The 20,074-nt window shown below is 38.8% G+C and overlaps 1 protein-coding gene across 12 annotated transcripts in view; it reads left to right on the plus strand.

The window, feature by feature from the left end:
• The window catches only part of PHF3 (PHD finger protein 3), a 96,400-nt gene that overhangs the window by 34,595 nt on the left and 41,731 nt on the right, over window positions 1–20,074 (plus strand). The window lies entirely within an intron of this gene.

Genomic DNA, 20,074 nt, shown 5'->3' on the forward strand with positions numbered 1-20,074 from the left:
TTTCTCTCTGGACACAGATTGATTTTGTATGCACTCCTTTAGGTCTTCTTAGGACACCACTGGCAAATGTATACTTAAGTCTAATGAAAGCTCTTATACAGGTGTCTGTTGAAAGAAATGGTAATGCATTTTATTTAGAGGCAGTACTGTTTGAATATATAATGACTATTTCTTCATACCTTTCCCCCGAAATGTTTTACCAAATGTTTTGTTAAGTGTTTTGTTTGCCTGACAAACTTTAAACTTCATTAAGAATCGAGGAACTCCTAGTAAAATGTCAATATTTGTAGCTCATTCAGTATATTAATATAATCCTTGATCTCACCTTGGTGTCTTACATGTATTTTTCTTTTGCTTAATTTTTCTTATCTTTTTTCTTAAAGATATTACCTTGTATTGTATATCTTTTTAAAAGCCACTTTAAATCTGTTTTGAAAAAAGATGGACTATAAATCACTTATATGCTGTTTAGATATCTTAATTAAGGACGTACTTTCATCTTGGCCTTTTTTTGTCCTGAAACTTTGTAGTTTGAAAACTGAAGACATACTGAAGCAAAGAATAGTAGAATATACACACATTTACCCATCACCAAGATTCACCTCTTAATGTTTTGCTGTATTTTCTGCATCTATTTATCAGTTTACTTATTTATCCAGTTCTTCTGTCCAATTAGTTTAACTTCACCATGTATTTCCAGAAAAAGGATTTCTACATAGCAGTGTCTACACTGAAAAAATAGTTTCCAAAAATCTCGTACGTATCCATATTCAGATTTGCCATTTTCCCCCTAAATACCATTTTCACTTGATTTGCAGTCAAGGTCCTAGTGTTTAGTTCCATATCTGAGGCCTCCCACACACTTTTCCAGTGGTACTGACTTTGAAGAGATAAGACCAAAAATGTCTATAAGGATTATGCCAAGTTTTGGATTGTGTGTGTGTGTGTGTGTGTGATGTCAGTTGGCTTGTTCCTCTATTTCTTCAATTTCCTGTAAATTGTAAGTTAGGTTTTAAATAAACTTGATGATATTCAGGTTAATTGTAATTTGGCAAGACTCATGGATGAAACTATGTAGTTAATATTACATCACAATAGAAGTTTTACACTGTTTAGTTTTGATGTTAAGTTTTGTTGCCGGGTTAAGGTGGTGGCAGCCAAAGCTCTCCATCCTGAATATTTGAGTTATTAGCAAGTAATTTGTAGGGGTATAACTTTGCAGTATGGAAATATTTAGTTCCTCAAATAGCCTTTATGGTTTTGTGCAGCTGTTGATGGTATTTGGTGGAATCAGTTATAGCAAATGATGATTTTCTAGTTCTGTCTTTTACATTTTTTATTGTTACTGCCATTCTTCTGGTTAAGACAAGTTTTCCTCCTATTTTTTCTAGGTTTAAGGCTTAACAGTGATAGAAATCTTTTTAATCAAGTTTGATACACACAAGTCACAGGATAATTGTCAAACAAATGACTTTGACTAATGGGCAAGCAATGTTGTCTTTAATATGGAAATATTCATATGATATTTTAGGAAACTAGGTATTGCGTGTAAAAAATTTCCAAAGGAGCAGATAGTTTTAAAGCCATTTTTTATTTTAACTACTTTGGATGGGTCATTTTCTAAAATAATTAGATAGCGCTTCCTTTTTAAAAGACAATATAATGAACATAATTTAACTGTTGATTGCATTATCCTAGGAAATAAATTATTATATAATTCATTATTAGGGGCTTCCCAGGTGGCTCAGTGGTAAAGAATCCATCTGCCAATGCAGGAGCTGTAGTTTGATCCCTGGGTTGGGAAGATCCTCTGGAGAAAGAAATGGCAACCCACTCCAGTATTCTTGCCTGTGAAATCCCATGGACAGAGAGACTGGCGGGCTGCAGTTCATTGGGTCACAAAAGAGTCAGACACAACTTCGTGACTGAGCACACCATCATTCATTATTAGTGTTATCCTTAGGTATTGTGTTAGTAGGTGGGACTTTCGGTTCCTACATTAATTGAATCTGAGACAAATACACCTGGAAAATTTTTTTTAATGGTTTACTTCTCTTTTTTAATATGATGTCTGTGGACTTCATGGTGTATCTTTCTCAGACATGTGGTGTATTCTCTCCATCTAATTTGAGAGTCCAGGAAACAGATTACTAGAAATGTGTGAAATAAATGTAAGATTGTCCATGCTTATGGATATAGGTGTCTTATAAATGTAACATGTGGCAGAAATAAACTTTAGTAGTTTTTCTCTAAGGACTTCTATTTACTTGATTTTCCTTAGAAAGGGTTCTAGAATTAGAATTTTAACTAAAATGGACTTGGTAAAGGATCTCTCAGTCCATTATTGCTCCAGGAGCCCAGAGGGGCTATTGAAGATAACAAAGTATTTACTGACTCAAACTTATATTGTAGAATGGAATGAGGTATGTTTTATGCTATATAGTTGCTTGAAGCTAAATATGTAAAATATTAATTCATTTTTTACTCATTATGACTCTTAACCTAGGTATATGTAAGTTTATCTACTACAGTTATGTTTATTAGAATTCATTACTTATATTTTCCAAGTTACAGCAATTCTTTTATGTGTTCTAAATTTACTGCAAATTGATACTTTTTCTTTAAGTTTTTAAAACTTTTCAGTTTTTTGGTACAACTGGCATATAAAGTTGTATGGTATTTTAAATGCATATCTTGGTGATTTGATACACATTGTTAAAGAATTCTCTCCATCTAGTTAATTAGTATATCCATCACTTCATATATTTACCTTTGTGTGTGTATGTATGATAAGGACATTTAAGTTCATTTCATCCTGTATAATTGAAAGCAGTTTCAGTTATGCAATAGAGTGGTATTGAATATAGTCACCATCCATGCTTTTACATTAGCTCCTTAGACCTTAATCATTTTACAGCTGAAAGTTTGTACCCTTTTACCAACCTCAGTCTCATTATTTCCCCTGGGAAACTACCTTTTTACTCTTTTTGTCTAAGTTGGACCTTTTTTTAGATTCCGCATGTAAGTGATTGCTGTGTAGTATTTGTGTTTTCTTTGTCTGGCTTATTTCACTTTCTGCAGTACCTTCAGGGTCCATTCGTGTCATCCCTAATGGCAGGATTTCTTCTTTCTCATGACTGAATAATATTCTACAGAGTATATATTCCACATCTTTATCTAGTCAGCCTTTGTTAGATGAGGTTGTTTCTGTATCTTAGCTGTTGTAACTAATGCTGCAATGGATGTGGGAGTGCAGATATCTCTCCAATATCCTCTTTTCATCCCCTTTGGATATACACCCAGCAGTGAAATTGCTTCATTGTATGGTAGTTCTAAATGCTTGTTCAGTCATGTCCTGCTCTTTGAGACCCCATGGACTCTAGCTTGCCAGGCTCCTTGTCCATGGGATTATCCCGGCAAGAATACTGGAGTGGGTTGTCATTTCCTCCTCTAGGATATCTTCCCAACCCAGGGATAGAACCCATGTCTCCTGAATTGTGAGGTGGATTCTTTACTGGCTCAGCGGTAAAGAATCTGCCTACAATGCAGGAGTTGTGGCAGAAGCCGTGGATTCTATCCCTGAATTGGAAAGATCCCCTGGAGAAGGAAATGCAATCCACTTCAATATTCTTGCCTGGAAAATCCCACGGACAAAGGAGCCTGGCAAGCTAGAGTCCATGGGGTCACCAAAGAGTCAGGCAGGCCGTAGTGACTAAAATAACAACATGGTATTTCTATTTTTAGTATTTTGGGGAACTTCCATAGCGATTGCAGCAGTTGACATTCCTGCCAACAGTACAAGTGTACTTTTTCTCCACATCCTTGACAACACTTATATTTCTCTTATTTTTTTTGAAGATAACCTTTCTGACAGGTATGAGGTGATATTTCGTTGTTGTTTTTATTTGCATTTCCCAGATGATTAGGGATTGTTGGCACCTTTTCATGAATTTATTGGCCATTTATTTGAATGTCTCCTTTGGTAAAATGTCTATTTAGTGCTTCACTCATTTTTTAATTGGATTATTTTCTTGCTGTTGAGTTGAATGAATTCTTCATATATTTTTGATACGAACCTCGTATTAGCTGTAGGATATGCAAGTATTTGCTCAGGTTCTGTAGGTTGCCTTTTCATTTTATTGATGGTTTCATTTGTTGTGCAGAAGCTTATTAGTGTGATGTAGTCACACTTGTTTATTTTTGCTTTTGTTGCTTTTGCTTTTAGTGTCAAATCCAAAAAATTACTGCCAAGACCAATATCAGGGAGCTTTTTCTCTTATGTTTTCTTCCAGGAGGTTGTATGTTTTCATGTCTTATGTTCATGTCTTTAACTCATTTTGTGGTGATTTTTGTGTGTGGTATAAGATAGTGGTTTAGTTTCATCCTTTACATGAGCTATTCAGTTTTCCCAACACCATTTATTGAAGAGACTACTACTTTGTGTATTTTTGGCTCTGTTGTCATAAATTAATGACGGTGTATGCATGAATTTGTTTCTGGGTTCTCAGTTCTGTTCTGTTGATCAGTGTGCTTGTTTTGATTGTTTTATGGTATGATGGATATATGGTATGTATGATATAGTTTGAAAACGGTATAGCTTGAAAACAGGAAGTATGATGTCTCTAGTTTTGTTCTTCTTTCTTAAGATTGCTTTGGCTGTTCAGGGTCTTTTGTGGTTCCATACAAATTTAGGATTGCCTATTCCATTTCTGTGAAAGAGCCATTGGAATTTTGTTAGGAAATGAATTGAATCTGTAGATTGTTTGGGGCATGTTATTAATAGATATTTTGTTGTTCAGTTGCTCAGTAGTGTCTGACTCTTTGTGACCCCCATGGATTGTAGCCCACCAGCCTTCTCTGTCCATGTAATTTCCCAGGCAAGAATACTGGAGTAGGTTGCCATTTCCTTTTCCATTATTAGCTATGTTCTTCTCCAAATATCTAAAACATTAAAATGTAGCACAGGCAGTGAAGATTTCATTTTTGGTAAATTTCAGTCTTCAAAACCAATAGCTTTATCTTTGGTTTTCTAAATTCTTGATGTTCTTGATGAAGATTCTTTAATCTTCATCTTTTAAAAAATATACATATAATTCTTTTTCCACTTGATGCAGTTTACTAGATACCCCAGTTTTTCTTTTAGTCTTCACATCAGCAAGAATATCAATAAGAAGATGAATTAGGTTGTTCAGTTAAATTCAACCTAGTGAAACTGCTCTGTTAACTTTGTTCCAGCATCCACTTACAGATATATATCCAAAAGGAATGAAAACAGGGACTTGAATACTTGTACAACAATGTTCACAGCAGTATTGTACCCAACACCCAAAAGTTATAAACAACTCAAGTGTCTGATCACTAAGCAAAAGCTGATTTCCTCCTTGATACAAAGCATCACAGAGCACGTCCACATCATTATTTAGTTTGGACAGAAAGAAAGAATATCCCTGAGGAGATTCTGCCAACTGTTGTTGTACCAAAGAAACATCCTGTTTTAGTTTCTCGGCCACTTCTCCAGATTTCCATGGGTAATAATTCTTTTTTCCTATTTTTTCCTTCTAAAAGTCGATAAAGCCTGTGAGTAGAATAATCCTTGGTATCAAAGGTATTCCCAGGATTTATCTGCTGAGATACTGATGGGTCTGTTAGCGTTTTCAGTCACAGCTGGGGCATCAAATTACTTTGACTAAGTACTTGAACCAAGTTTTCAAGCAGACAATTCATGTCCTAATGCTTTCTCAATTCAGTTTCATGTGATGATTGTACATGTTCAAATGATGCCTTTTGTTTTATCAGCTGATTTAAAAATAACTTTTGTCTGGCTGTGTAATAGTCTTGTTTACTCTGCAGATCAAATCTCCCTTTCCAATTGGCATATTCAATAACTGAACACTTTTTTTTTTTTTTACCATAGCAGGCAAAAATTTTGTCTTTATGTGAATGATTTGTTCGTCAAGTATCAGAACTTCACTGTTGAAGCTAGGAATTTTAGCATCCATATTATCTTTGCCAAGAGCCTTGCTAGTGAGGCTATGAAGATTCTTCTTTGCCCATTTTATACTTGATTTCAAGCTCAAATTATTTGCTTACAAGTGAATTAACTGATGTTGAGCAGAAATGTATGTCAGCTGAAGTCCATAGCAGCCCAGGAGATGACTTTTACTGATATTATATACAACATTAAGTAGAATGTAAACTCCATGAGGGCAGGAATTTGTCACTGTTTTCTGATATATCTGTAATTCCTGTAACAGCAGCTGAAACATACAGTGAATGTTCAGTCTTAAGCACAGCTTGGGTAAACAGATGCATGAATATATACAAAAATTCAAGGTTTCCAAATTTTTATCTCAAGAGATTAAAACCACCTTATAAATCTGACTCCAATCAGGAAGTTACCATGAGTAACAAACAGAATAACAAACCTCTACTCCATATCACCATTCAGGTATGATCTAAATCAAGTCCTTTGATTATACAGTGGAAGTGAGAAATAGATTTAGATAGAGTGCCTGATGAACTATGGACGGAGGTTCGTGGCATTCCACAGGAGACAGGGATCAAGACCATCCCCAAGAAAAAGAAATGCAAAAAAGCAAAATGGCTGCCTGAGGAGGCCTTACAAATAGCTGTGAAAAGGAGAGAAGCGAAAAGCAAAGGAGAAAAAGAAAGATATACCCATTTGAAAGCAGAGTTCCAAAGAATAGCAAGGAGAGACAAAAAAGCCTTCCTCAGCGATCAATGCAAAGAAATAGAGGAAAATAACAGAATGGGAAAGACTGGAGATCTCTTCAAGAAAATTAGAAGTACCAAGGAACAGAGATGGGCACAATAAAGGACGGAAATGGTATGGACCTAACAGAAGCAGAAGATATTAAGAAGAGGTGGCAAGAATACACAGAAGAACTGCACAAAAAAGATCTTCACAATCCAGATAATCATGATGGTGTGATCACTCACTTAGAGCCAGACATCCTGGAATGTGAAGTCAAGTGGGCCTTAGAAAGCATCACTACAAACAAAGCTAGTGGAGGTGGTGGAATTCCAGTTGAGCTATTTCTAATCCTGAAAGACGATGCTGTGAAAGTGCTGCATTCACTATGCCAGCAAATTTGGAAAACTGAGCAGTGGCCACAGAACTGGAAAAGGTCAGTTTTCATTCCAATCCCTAAGAAAGGCAATGCCAAAGAAATGTTCAAACTACGACATAATTGCCCTCATCGCACACACTAGCAAAGTAATGCTCAAAATTCTCCAAGCCAGGCTTCAATAGTACATGAACCGTGAACTTCCAGATGTTCAAACTGGATTTAGGAAAGGCAGAAGAACCAGAGATCAAATTGCTAACATCCTCTGGATCATTGAAAAAGCAAGAGAGTTCCAGAAAAATGTCTGTTTCTGCTTCATTGACTATGCCAAAGCCTTTCACTGTGTGGATCACAATAAACTGTGGACAATTCTTGAAGAGATGGGAATCCCAGAACACCTGACCTGCCTCTTATTGAAACCTGTATGCACGTCAGGAAGCAACAGTTAGAACTGGACATGGAACAACAGACTGGTTCCAAATAGGAAAAGGAGTATGTCAAGGCTGTATATTTTCACCCTGCTTATTTAACTTATATGCAGAGTACATCATGAGAAACGCCGGGCTGGAGGAAGCAGAAGCTGGAAACAAGATTGCTGGGAGAAATATCAATAACCTCAGATATGCAGATGACACCACCCTTATGGCAGAAAGTGAAGAAGAACTAAAAAGCCTCTTGGTGAAAGTGAAAGAGGAGAGTGAAAAAGTTGGCTTAAAGCTCAACATTCAGAAAACTAAGATCATGGCATCTGGTCCCATCACTTCATGGGAAATAGATGGGGAAACAGTGGAAACAGTGTCAGACTTTATTTTTTTGGGCTCCAAAGTCACTGCAGATGGTGACTGCAGCCATGAAATTAAAAGACGCTTACTCCTTGGAAGGAAAGTTATGACCAACCTAGACAGCATGTTAGAAAGCAGAGATATTACTTGCCAACAAAGGTCCATCTAGTCAAGGCTATGGTTTTTCCAGTGGTCATGTATGGATGTGAGAGTTGGACTGTGAAGAAAGCTGAGCGCCAAAGAATTGATGCTTTTGAACTGTGGTGCTGGAGAAGACTCTTGAAAGTCCCTTGGACTGCAAGGAGATCCAACCAGTCCATCCTAAAGGAAATCAGTCCTGAATATTCATTAGAAAGACTGATGCTGAAGCTGAAATTCCAATACTTTGGCCACTTGATGTGAAAAACTGAATCATTTGAAAAGACCCTGATGCTGGGAAAGATTGAAGGCAGGAGAAGGGGATGACAGAGAATGAGATGTTTGGATGGTATCACCGACTCAATGGACATGGATTTGAGTAAACTCCGGGAGTTAGTGATGGACAGGAAAGCCTGGCATCCTGCAGTCCATGGGGTCTCATTGAGTCAGACAGACTGAGCAACTGAACTGAACTGAAAGGAACTCCATATCACAGTAGCATTGGCTGACTCCTTCCAGAACTCAGAGTAAGAATCCTTATAGTTTTTAAAAGCCAGAGATTATAAGGAAGTATCCCAGCATGAAACAGGGAAACAACAGAAAAACTACCTGCTCAGAAAGATAGAATTAGTAATGCATCAGAGCTAAAGCTGCAATACAACAGATAAATGTTACTGTGTAAAAGAAACTTTGACATTAAATAGAGATTAAAAACAATCTTAATTGCACCAAAAAGAATAAAATACCCAGGCATTGTATTTGAGTTTTGATGCAGTTAGATTATGTTTTCAGTCTTCTGATGTTAATAGGAATTACATTGGTTGTTATAGGAGTTACAGACATATCAGAAAACAGTGTCAAATTCCTGCTGTCATGGAGTTTATATTCTGTTTAGTTTTGTGTAAACTATCATTAGAGTCTTGTCACGGGGTGCTATGGATTAAGGATGTTAATCAGTTTTACATACTGAAAAATATGTAATTCTCTAAGAACTTTTTGCTTAACCTCATTTGTCTCTGGTTTTCTTTTATGTTTGAATAAAAGCAAACAAAATATTATAGAACGAAGTGCCTTGTTAGGATCTGGTTCATTGCAATGTGAAAATAAATAAAGCTAAGATCCATATTATAGGAGAATTAGTCACTTCTTTTCACCCAGTTCCGGTTTATGGTAACATTCTCATTAAAATGCATTCCAAGCACCAGCAGCATGTGATTCCACAGTTGTAAGGTGTAATGATATGGCAAAAAGTGGTTGGTGCTCTTTGTTCATTTAAGAAAACAGTTGTTGGGTGCCCATCATGTGCTGGAGGATACAGTTGTGTTTGAGACAAAATCCCTGTTCTGGAGCTTCCAAGTAGAATGTAAGGTGATAGAGACTGTCTGGTTGGTTGTTTGGTGGCCAGCACCATCTCAGAGAGTTGGGCTGGTTACGGCAGGTCTGTGGGTGGAGGTGACCCAAGAGAAGCAGTGTGCTTGGACACATGTAGTGGCCAGCCTTTTGAAGATCATGGGTTCCTAGGTAAGGGAAGAACATTCCTTGTAGAGAAATAGCAAATGAAAAGTATACTTAATTTAAGTGGTTGTTAGTTAATCCTTTTGTCAGATTAAAATAATTCAATGTTAATAAGTAGTTCTACAGTTGACCCTTGAGCAGTGTGATTTAGGGATGTCAGCCTTCAGCACAGTCAAAAATCTTGAGTATAATGTACAGTCTGCCTTCCATATCAGAGGTTCCTTGCTGTCCACAGTTCCTCTGTATCTGTGGTTCCAAGTTCAGAGGTTGAGCCAACCATGAGTCATGTGATACTGAGTATTTACAGTTGAAAAAAAAGTTGTGAATAAGTGGACTCCCACAATTCAAACCTATATTCTTCAAGGGTCAACTTATAGTATCTCCTTGGGTTGTGCTTATAAGAATACCTTAATATTTAGTTTTTCGGCCAAGTTGAGTCTGTAATTAGTGGATTATGTAAATCAACTGTAAGACAGTGATTTCCAAACAACCAAGGAACAGATTCTGAAGCAGCTCAGTACTCCCCAGTACCCACTTAACACTCCAGTTTAACTTAACTCTTAAGTTTTCTGGAGTTGGCTGGGTTGGTGGCCAAGTGCCTCTTCTATGTGCTTCTTAGAATTATGGAGTGGAGCTAATTCAACTGAAAAATTGTTATGTACATTTTGATATTTTTCTTAATTTCATAATGTTGCCTGATAGTTAAAAAAAAAAACAAACAACAACCCTTTGGTACATTTTTTTGCCCTTATATCCTATACTTAGGTACATATTTAGATATTCATGAAATCAGATACTTAGGTATTTATGATATTAGGTTTTTGTGTTTTCTGATTAGGTTTTCTTTTTAAAAAACTTAATTAATTAATTAATTTGACTGTGCTGGGTCTTAGTTGTGGCACATGAAATCTATTTCCTTCACCAGGAAACAAACCTGGGCCCCCTACATTGGGAGCATGAGGTTTAGCCACTGGACAACGAGGAAAGTCCCCTCTGATTAGGTTTCTATTTTCTGTATTTCGTGGATATGATATGTAATTAACATAATGGAGTATCTCTTTTTCTCTGTGCTTGGTAGAAGGCTGAAAGAGTCTCTGTCAAGGTCCTTAGAATTGAATTTCAGTGTTAGCCACATATCATCTTTTATATTTATTCATCAGTATAGTTGTCTTGCCCTATTCTTTTTGTGTGTTTACTACAAACTCCTGGAAAGAATTTTAATGCTCTCACCCCCAGTATCTCTCCTCCACATTCTGATTTCACTCTCATCAGCTGCTCTGGGTTGCAAGCAGTGTCACTCTGCCAGATGCGATTTTTGGTTCACCATTCCTGGTTATTCTCTCACCTTCTTGTCTTCTCTCAGTTTCTTCTGATTCTCCTCTTCATCTTCTTGACCTCTAGGCACTTGAGTATTTCAGGATTCAGATTTTAAGCATCTTCTCTATTTCTACTCACTTTTTATGGTGAATTGAAAAGTGAAAATGAAAGTGAAGGTCGCTCTGCTGCTGCTGCTGCTAAGTCGCTTCAGTCGTGTCCAACTCTGTGCGACCCCATAGACAGCAGCCCACCAGGCTCCCCTGTCACCGGGATTCTCCAGGCAAGAACACTGGAGTGGGTTGCCATTTCCCTCTCCAGTGCATGAAAGCGAAAAGTGAAAGTGAAGTCGCTCAGTCGTGTCCGATTCTCAGCGACCCCATGGACTGCAGCCTACCAGGCTCCTCCGTCCATGGGATTTTCCAGGCAAGAGTACTGGAGTGGGGTGCCATTGCCTTCTCCCCCATGGACCTGCCAGGCTCCTCTGTCCATGGAACTCTCCAGGCCAGAATACTGGAGTGGGTAGCCATTCCCTTCTCCAGGGGATCTTCTCAACCCAGTGATTGAACCCAGGTCTCCCACATTGCAGGTGGATTCTTTACCCTCTGAGTCACTGGGGAAGCCCTAATTTTATGATTTAAAACACGCTTTGTAATTCAGCTCTTAAATATACATGCTCCAGACTCCTGTATTTACTTCTTTGGCTGTCTGTTGGGCATTTTAAGCTTAATGTATAACACTGAACTCGTGGTACCTGCTTCTCCAACTCCCAGTTCTCCTTGTACCACTTAATGCCTACAGTCTCCCTCATTTCTAGAAATGTTAACTTCTTTGGAGTTGCTTAACAAAAAACATTGAAGTCATTTTTATTTCTTTCGTGTTCTGTATTCACTTGATCAGCAGATCTGTTGGCATTGTTTTTAGAATATATCCAGACTCTGGTATCTCATACAGTCTCACTTAGTTCACTGCCACTGTGGTTTTAGTCATTAGCATTTCTCATCTGGATTATTGCATTAGCCTGGAAGTGGTTTCCCTGCTTCTGCCTCTGGGGTTTCTGTCCCATATGTTCTCAGAACAGCATCTAGAGTAATCTTGGAGAATTAGATCCTATCACCCTTTTATTCACAGTGCTCTGGTCCCTTTCCATTTCACACAAAGGAGAAAACTAAAGTTCTCCTGGCCTATGAGACTGAGCCTAGCTTGCCCCTTGTACCTTTCTATTTTTACCTGCTCTTCTCCCCCTTTTTGCTAATCTGGTCACATAGACTTACCCCCATTCTTCTGTTCTTCCACCATCCTGGGCATACTCCTGCCTCAGAGTCTAGGTACTTGATGTGCCTTCTAACTAGAAAGCTACTCCCTCAACTTGTTCTGCTTTTGCTGAAAATTCACCTCAGCATTGCTATCCCCAGGCTCTTTCTGGCCTGAGCAGTGAGCTTTCTCCTGGCCTGGAAGCTCTTGTGCAGGAGACAACCAGTACCAGTATCCCCGGCTCTCCCTGGCCTCTCAGTTTAAAATTATAGACCGCTGTTTGTTCCCTTCTTTGTACTCCCCATTCTTCCCTTTTGTTGATACACTATGTATCTTTTTTATTTGTCTCATCCTAGTTAAAAGGAAGCTTCATGGCAACAGTTTTTAACATTTTTTCTGTTTTATGGAAAACATCAAAGCAGTGAAGTGAAGTGAAGTCACTCAGTCATGTCTGACTCTTTGCGACCCCATGGACTGTAGCCTAACTAGGCTCCTCAGTCCATGGGATTTTCCAGGTAAGAATACTGGAGTGGGTTGCCATTTCCTTCTCCATCAAGGCAGTGAGACTAGTATAATAAATGAACCCTCATCTACCTGTTACTTATACAGTTAGTTAATATTAATAGTTCTTCTTTTTCCATTTAAACCCCACTCACTTCTCCTTCAGCACAGTTCAGTCACTCAGTCGTGTCCAACTCTTTTTGACCCCATGGACCACAGCACACCAGGCTCAGTCCTCCTTACCTCCCCTCAACCAAGATTATTTTGAAGAAGAGCTCAGAAATCATATAATTTCATCTGTAAATATTTCAGTACGTATCTCTAAAATAAAAGAATTCTTTATTTTAAAAAAAATTATCAATATTATCGTGTCTAAAATAAAGATACTTTTTAATGTTTCCAAGTATGCAGTCAGTGTTCATTTATTTACCCAGTTCCCACACATTTTTCTTTTTACGGCTTGAATTAGAATTGAAATAGGTCAATATGTTCATATGTTCATTTGGTTGCTATGTGACTTTAGTATGTATCAGTCTATGTAAACGCTTACCCCCTTATGGTTACTAAATGGCCTCCCAGCTGAATCCTCCTGCCAGTGCAGGAGGTGCAGGAGAAATGGGTTCAATACCTGGGTCAGGATGTTCCCCTGGAGAAGGAAATGCAACCCTCTCCAGTGTTCTTGCCTGGGAAATCCTATGGACAGAGGAGCCTGGAGGGCTATCGCATAGGGTCTCAAGGAGTCAAACACAGCTGAGCGACTGAGCATGCACACACGATTCTATTTCTAATCCCTTACTTCTTCACGTTTAGCGAAGAAACCGGGTTGTTTGTCTTGAGAATTCTGTGTCATTGGTATCTGGAATAATCTATGCCAGCATGTGACACATAGTAGGTGCTCAATATTTTTGAATGAATTACTATAAAGGTACATAATTTATGGTATTTTAGGATGGAATTAAAATGCTCAAAAGTTAGGGAATGATCATCATCTCACTTTTATAATGTGATAGAATCATTTTGGCAATAAGAGAAATTATTTTGACAGTTGGGGAGGGGTCATAGTGAAGGGTACTTAGGGCTACAGAAAATGGTTTGAAAAATAATTATAGTATCTGCTAAGATATTATAATGGCTACTCTCTTATGTTTTCAGTCAAGCATTCAGTCAGGCACATGTTAGTATAGTTTTTACAGTAGCCTTTCAGTGGAGGGAGATACTACCTACATTTTCCCAGTGAACTGAGGTTCAGTGGGAGAAGCAGAAGGAAAGTGAGTGGGTGCTGAGCATTAATGTTTTTCTTCATAAATTTTATAGAATTAGGCACAATTTTTTAAAATCAGGTACATGTATAACTTTACAAAGGAAAGATTTAAAAAGTGGCACCAGTGATTATGTATTTTTGGGGGAAATTCTTTTTGACAAAGTGTTTTTAATGTGATATGGATTAGAAAGTATGAATAAGAAGGAGGAGAAAGCTGCTTTCTGAAATACCTATCGTTGTATTTTGGTGTATGTTTTATTGGTATGTGTGTGAGAACATAAAGTTTGGGAAGCAGTTTTATCATGTGCACTTCTTTCCCTCAAATAATATGTCTTTAACATATTGAAGGTTCTAAAGATTTGCAGTGAAAAAACTGTTTAAACTTCATTTAACCTTTTAGTCTTTTAGATTTAGATTTAGTCTTTTAGTGTCTTTTAGATTTGTTTGATAGAAACTCTATTTCTGTGAAATACTAATCAGTTTTTCCCAAAGTATGAATTGTTTGACAAAAGTCGAAATATTTGTTTAAATATTTGACAAAAGTGAAAATATATGTTTAAATATAAGACTTTAGAATGTGTTAAATTTCAACAGAAAGGATGGATAATTTAATCCTGTTGGAGTAACTGAAGACAGTATTCTGAAGAAAAATTAGATTATGAGAAAATCGGAGAAGGCAATGGCACCCCACTCCAGTACTCTTGCCTGGAGAATCCCAGGGTTGGGGGAGCCTGGTGGGCTGCCATCTATGGGGTCGCACAGAGTTGGACACAACTGAAGTGACTTAGCAGCAGCAGCAGCAGCAGCAGCATGAGATAATACTAAAATAAAGGTAAACGAGGGAAAATACTTGCATTAAATAGGTAACGCAGATATTACACACAGAGTTCGTATAAATTATTGAGAGAAAAACGCATTAAGACAAGCCTAGAAGAGAAGGCCGAGCTAAAAAAAAATACAGAAAAGCAGTATGTATGTCAGGCTTATAATAACCGTGTTTCTTTTAAAAATCTGCAACTCAGTAAGTTCTTAATTGAGACTTAATATGAAACTTTTTGCGCTGTAAATTGTTCATACTCTTTATCAAAAGTCATGTGATGAGATTGAAAAATAGTAGAATATATAAATTTGCCTTCTTTGACTCAGTAAGCTTGTGTTTTTAAATTTATTGTAAAGAAGAAGTTTAAGAGGGAAAAAAGGTAGTAGCATTATTTGTATTTTTAAAATTATTCACCCCCAAATGACTCATTGTATATATAACACACAAATTGATGATGTGTGTCATAACGTGGACTCTTTTTGGAAGGAGCGTGTGAATCATCCATGAAGGAGACACTTTCTGAAGGGAGGCCCTTAGAGGCTGAGTGGTGGTCTGCTGCTGTGTTAGAGGAGAAACCTGAGGGGGCTCTGTTAAGAGGATATATCTGTGGAAGTTTTTATTTTACTTCAGATCACAAACTCTGAAATAGATACATAACCTTTATCGTTGTGACTTTGCAGAGAGACCATGCTTTTTAGGTTTTTCTCAAGTCTGATAATTAGGGCCAAGTTTCATAATAGAGGAGATAAGTTCCTAGAAGCAGTGGAGTTTGGCCTTTGTACTGCCAGCGTGAGTTGAATTAAGGCTTGTCAGATGTGATGTCTCTGCAGTACTGTGGTTCTCCCTTCTGTATGGTGTAAAGTGACTTAAACTTACGCCAGTTTTAAGAAATTTAATAAATTTTACTTTAACAAGGGAACATTTCACCTAAAAATGGGCACAATAAGGGACAGAAACAGTAGAGACCTAGTAGACACTGAAGATCAGTAAGAGATGGAAGGAATACACAGAAGAACTGTACAAAAAAAGATCTTAATGAACTGGCTAACTATGGTGGTGTGATTCTGGAGTGTGAAGTCAAGTGAGCCTCAGGGATCACTGCTGTGAAGCTAGTGGATGCAATAGAATTCTAGTTCAGTTCAGTCGCTTAGTCGTGTCTGACTCTTTGTGACCCTGTGGACTGCAGCATGCCAGGCCTCCCTCTCCATCACCAACTCCTGGAGCTTACTCAGACTCAGGTCCGTTTGAGTCAGTGATGCCATCCAACCATCTCATTCTCTGTCATCCCCTTCTCCTGCCTTCAATCTTTCCCAGCATCAGGGTCTTTTCAAATGATTCAGTTTTTCACATCAAGTGGCCAAAGTATTGGAGTTTCAGCTTCAGCATCAGTCCTTCCAATGAATATTCAGGACCAGTTTCCTTTAGGATGGACTGGTTGGATCTCCTTGCAGTCCAAGGGACTCTCAAGAGTCTTCTCCAATACCACAGTTCAAAATCATCAATTCTTTTGTGCTCAGCTTTCTTTATAGTCCAACTTTCATATCCATACGTGATTACTGAAAAAACTACAGCTTTGACTAGGTGGACCTTTGTTGGCAAAGTAATGTCTCTGCTTTTAATATGCTCTCTAGGTTGGTCATAACTTCACTTCCAAGGAGTAAGCGTCTTTTAATTTCATGGCTGCAATCACCATCTTCAGTGATTTTGGAGCCCCCCAAAATAAAGTCTGTCACTGTTTCTGTTTTTTCCCCATCTGTTTGCCATGAAGTGATGGGGCCAGATGCCATAGTCTTAGTTTTCTGAATGTTGAGTTTTAAGCCAACTTTTTCACTCTCTTTAACTTTCATCAAGAGGCTCTTTAGTTCTTCTTTGCTTTCTACCAAAAGGGTGGTGTCATCTGCATATCTGAGGTTATTGATATTTCTCCCGGCAGTCTTGATTCCAGCTTGTGCTTCATCCAGCCCAGCATTTCTCATGATGTACTCTGCATACAAGTTAAATAAGCAGAGTGACAATATACAGCCTTATCAGTCTGTTGTTCCATGTCCAGTTCTAACTGTTGCTTCCTGACCTCCATACAGATTTCTCAGGAGGCAGGTAAAGTGGTCTGGTATTCCCATCTCTTCAAGAATTTTCCACAGTTTGTTATGATCCACACAGTCAAAGGCTTTGGCATAGTCAATAAAGGAGAAATAGATGTTTTTCTGGAACTCTCTTCCTTTTTCTCTGATCCAGCAGATGTTGGCAATTTGATCCTCTGGTTTTTCTGCCTTTTCTAAATCCAGCTTGAACATCTGGAAGTTCATGGTTCACGTACTGTTGAAGCCTGGCTTGGAGAATTTTGAGCATTACTTTGGTAGCATGTGAGATGAGTGCAATTGTGCAGTAGTTTGAACCTTCTTTGGCATTGCCTTTCTTTGGGATTGGAATTAAAACTGAACTTTTCCAGTAGTAGGATTTCCAGTAGAGCTATTCAAAACCCTGAAGAATGATGCTGTCAAATTGTTGCACTCAACATGTCAGCAAATTTGGAAGACCCAGCAGTGGCCACAGGACTGGAAAATGTCGGGCCTCGTCCCAGTTCCCAAGAAGAGTAGTAAAGAATGTTCAGACCATCGGACAGTTGCACTCATCACCTATGCTAGTAACGTCATGCTTAAAATCTTGCATGCTAGGCTTCAGCATTACCTGAATCAAGAACTTGCAGACGTCCGAGCTGGGTTTAGAAAAGTCAGAGGATCCAGAGACAAATTGCCATTCCCTGGATCATAGAGAAAGCAAAGGAATTCCAGAAAACATCTACCTCTGTTTCATAGACCACGTTAAAGCCTTTGACTGTGTGGATCATAGAAATTGTGGAAAGCTCTTAAAGAGATGGGAATACCAGACCATCTTACTTGTCTCCTGAGAAACCTGTATTTGGGTCAAGAAACAGAACCATGTATGGAGCAACAGATTGGTTCAGGATTGAGAAAGGAGTATGACAGAGCTGTCTGCTGTCACTCTGTTGATTTAACCTATATGCTGAGCACATCATGAGAAATGCCGGGCTGGATGAGTTACAAGCTGGAATCAAGGTAGGCGGGAGAAACATCAGCAACCTCAGATATGTGAATGATACCACTCTAATGGCAGAAAGCGAAGAGGAACTAAAGAGCCTCTTGATAAGGGTGAAGGAGGAAAGTGAAAGCTCCAGCTTAAAACTAAATATTAACAAAACTAAGATCATGGCATCCAGTTCCATTACTTCATGGCAAATAGAAGGGGAAAAGGTGGAAATAGTGACAGATTTCCTCTTCTTGGGTTCTAGTATCACTGCAAATGGTGACTGTAGCCATGAAATCAGAAGATTATTGCTTCTTGGCAGGTAAGCTATGACAAACCTACAAAGTGTGTTGAGAAGCTGAGACATGACTGCCGACAAAAGCCTGTATGGTCACTGTGGTTTCCCCAGTGATCACTTATGGCTGTGAGAGCTGGACTGTAAAGGAGGCAGAGTGTCAGAAAAATTGATGGCTTCGAGCTGTGGTGCTGCAGAAGACTCCTGAATGTCCCTTATACAGCAAGGAGATCAAACCAGTCAATATTAAGGGAGATCAACTCTGAACACTGGAAGGACTGCCGCTGAAGCCTGAAGCTCCAGTATTTTGGCCACCAAATGTGAAGAGCTGATTCATTGGAAAAGTCTCTGATGCTGGGAAAGATTGAGGGCAGAAGAAGAGGGCATCAGAGGATGAGATGGCTGGATGGCATCACTGACTCGATGGATATGAGTTTGAGTAAACTCCGGGAGTTGGTGATGGACAGGGAGGCCTGGCGTGCTGCGATTCATGGGGTTGCAAAGAGTTGGACACAACTGAGCGACTGAACTGAACTGAGAATAAACAGGGATTTGAAAAGAGAAGAGATTCTATGTCACTTCTTTCTATTCATTTTCTTAGTGGAAGTTGTTGGACTGAACTTTCCAAAACTTAAATATCTAATTGGATGGGTTTTACAAGAGACTGTTCATTTTGTACTCTGATTTACTTTAATCAGACAAATGGATTAGAAGAAAGAAATTTCAGGTACATTTTTAATGGAAGATTTGTTCTCGGAGGAATTGAGGGGAAAAAGAATACATAAATTGTGATGGTGGGGTCCATGATAGGGGAGACTGTGAACCAAAGTTCACAGTTGCTAGGTGCCAGATTCTGTTCTAAGCCCTGCACTCACACTGACATAATAATTACAGTGCACCGCTGACCACTAGCATGATCTCTGCTTCATAGAGCAGCTTGAGGCACAGCAAGGTTAAGCAGATGAATTGGTTTTGGGGGGCGTACTGCCTGAGAGCCCTGGAAATGTTGAAGACAACCTAGAGCTTGATTTTTTTTTTTTTTTTTTTTTTTTGCTTCTTGGTGTTATGGAGAGACCAGTGTGATTGTAGCACTGTGAGTCAGTGGTCAAGAAGTGAGGAAAGTGGGTGGGGGCTGCTCTTATCTGGATCCCGGAGGCCCTGGCTGGGATTTTGAAAATGTATCTGAAGTGTGTGAACATACATCTGTATTGGTAAGGTATGGAGGATAGAAGAATGGTAACATGATATAACTTTATATTTTGGAAGAATCTAAGATATAGTTATGATGTCTGGAAAACAAACTGTGAGTATGAGTGTGTTTCTGTGGCGGGTGGCCGTGGAGGATCCTGGGACACTGAGGGGCTTGATGGGAGATGATGGTGGTGTGGGGAGAAGGTGAACTGTGGGAGTAGTCAGTGGTGATCAGGCAGGTGATGTGTTTTGTAGATAGAGCTAGCAGGTTGAGCTGACCCTTGAATGTAGGATATGAGGAGAGAGGCGCTGGGGATAGTTCTAGAGCGTTAGCATTGAGCGGCTGGGTTCCATTACCGGGACTGTTTTAGGAGGGCAGTTTTACTGAGGGGAGGGGAAATGGGTAGAATCGGTGTTTCTTTTCTATGTTGACATTGAGATACCTGTTTGACAACCTAGTGGACATGTCAGATCACACTCTTAGGAGGTCATATGTGAGCTTGGAGCTGGGGAATATAACTTTGAGAGTCAAGCGAGTATATATGGACTGGATGAAATCATTTAGAGAGAAGTGAGTACACATAAAGGGGAGATGGGAAGACTGAACCTTTTAAGTCCTTTGGTGTGTGATACTTTCAAGAAGAATCTATAAAGGGTGTTGAGAAGTAGACAGGGAGGAGTGTGTGATGTTCAGAAATCAAGTGAGAAACGGGTTCAGGATGGGTAGAGGGGTCAGCTGTAGCTGCCGGAAAAAGGGAATAAGGTAAAACCTAGTAATTGACCTCCAGATTTGTCTTTGCTAAATCCTGTTGATCCTGCTGTGCAGTATAGCCCTAAAATTCAGACTGCTGTTTTATAATCCTGGCAATG

The sequence above is a fragment of the Bubalus kerabau genome, chromosome 9 (genome assembly GCF_029407905.1).
Source record: "Bubalus kerabau isolate K-KA32 ecotype Philippines breed swamp buffalo chromosome 9, PCC_UOA_SB_1v2, whole genome shotgun sequence".
Lineage (NCBI taxonomy): Eukaryota > Metazoa > Chordata > Mammalia > Artiodactyla > Bovidae > Bubalus > Bubalus kerabau.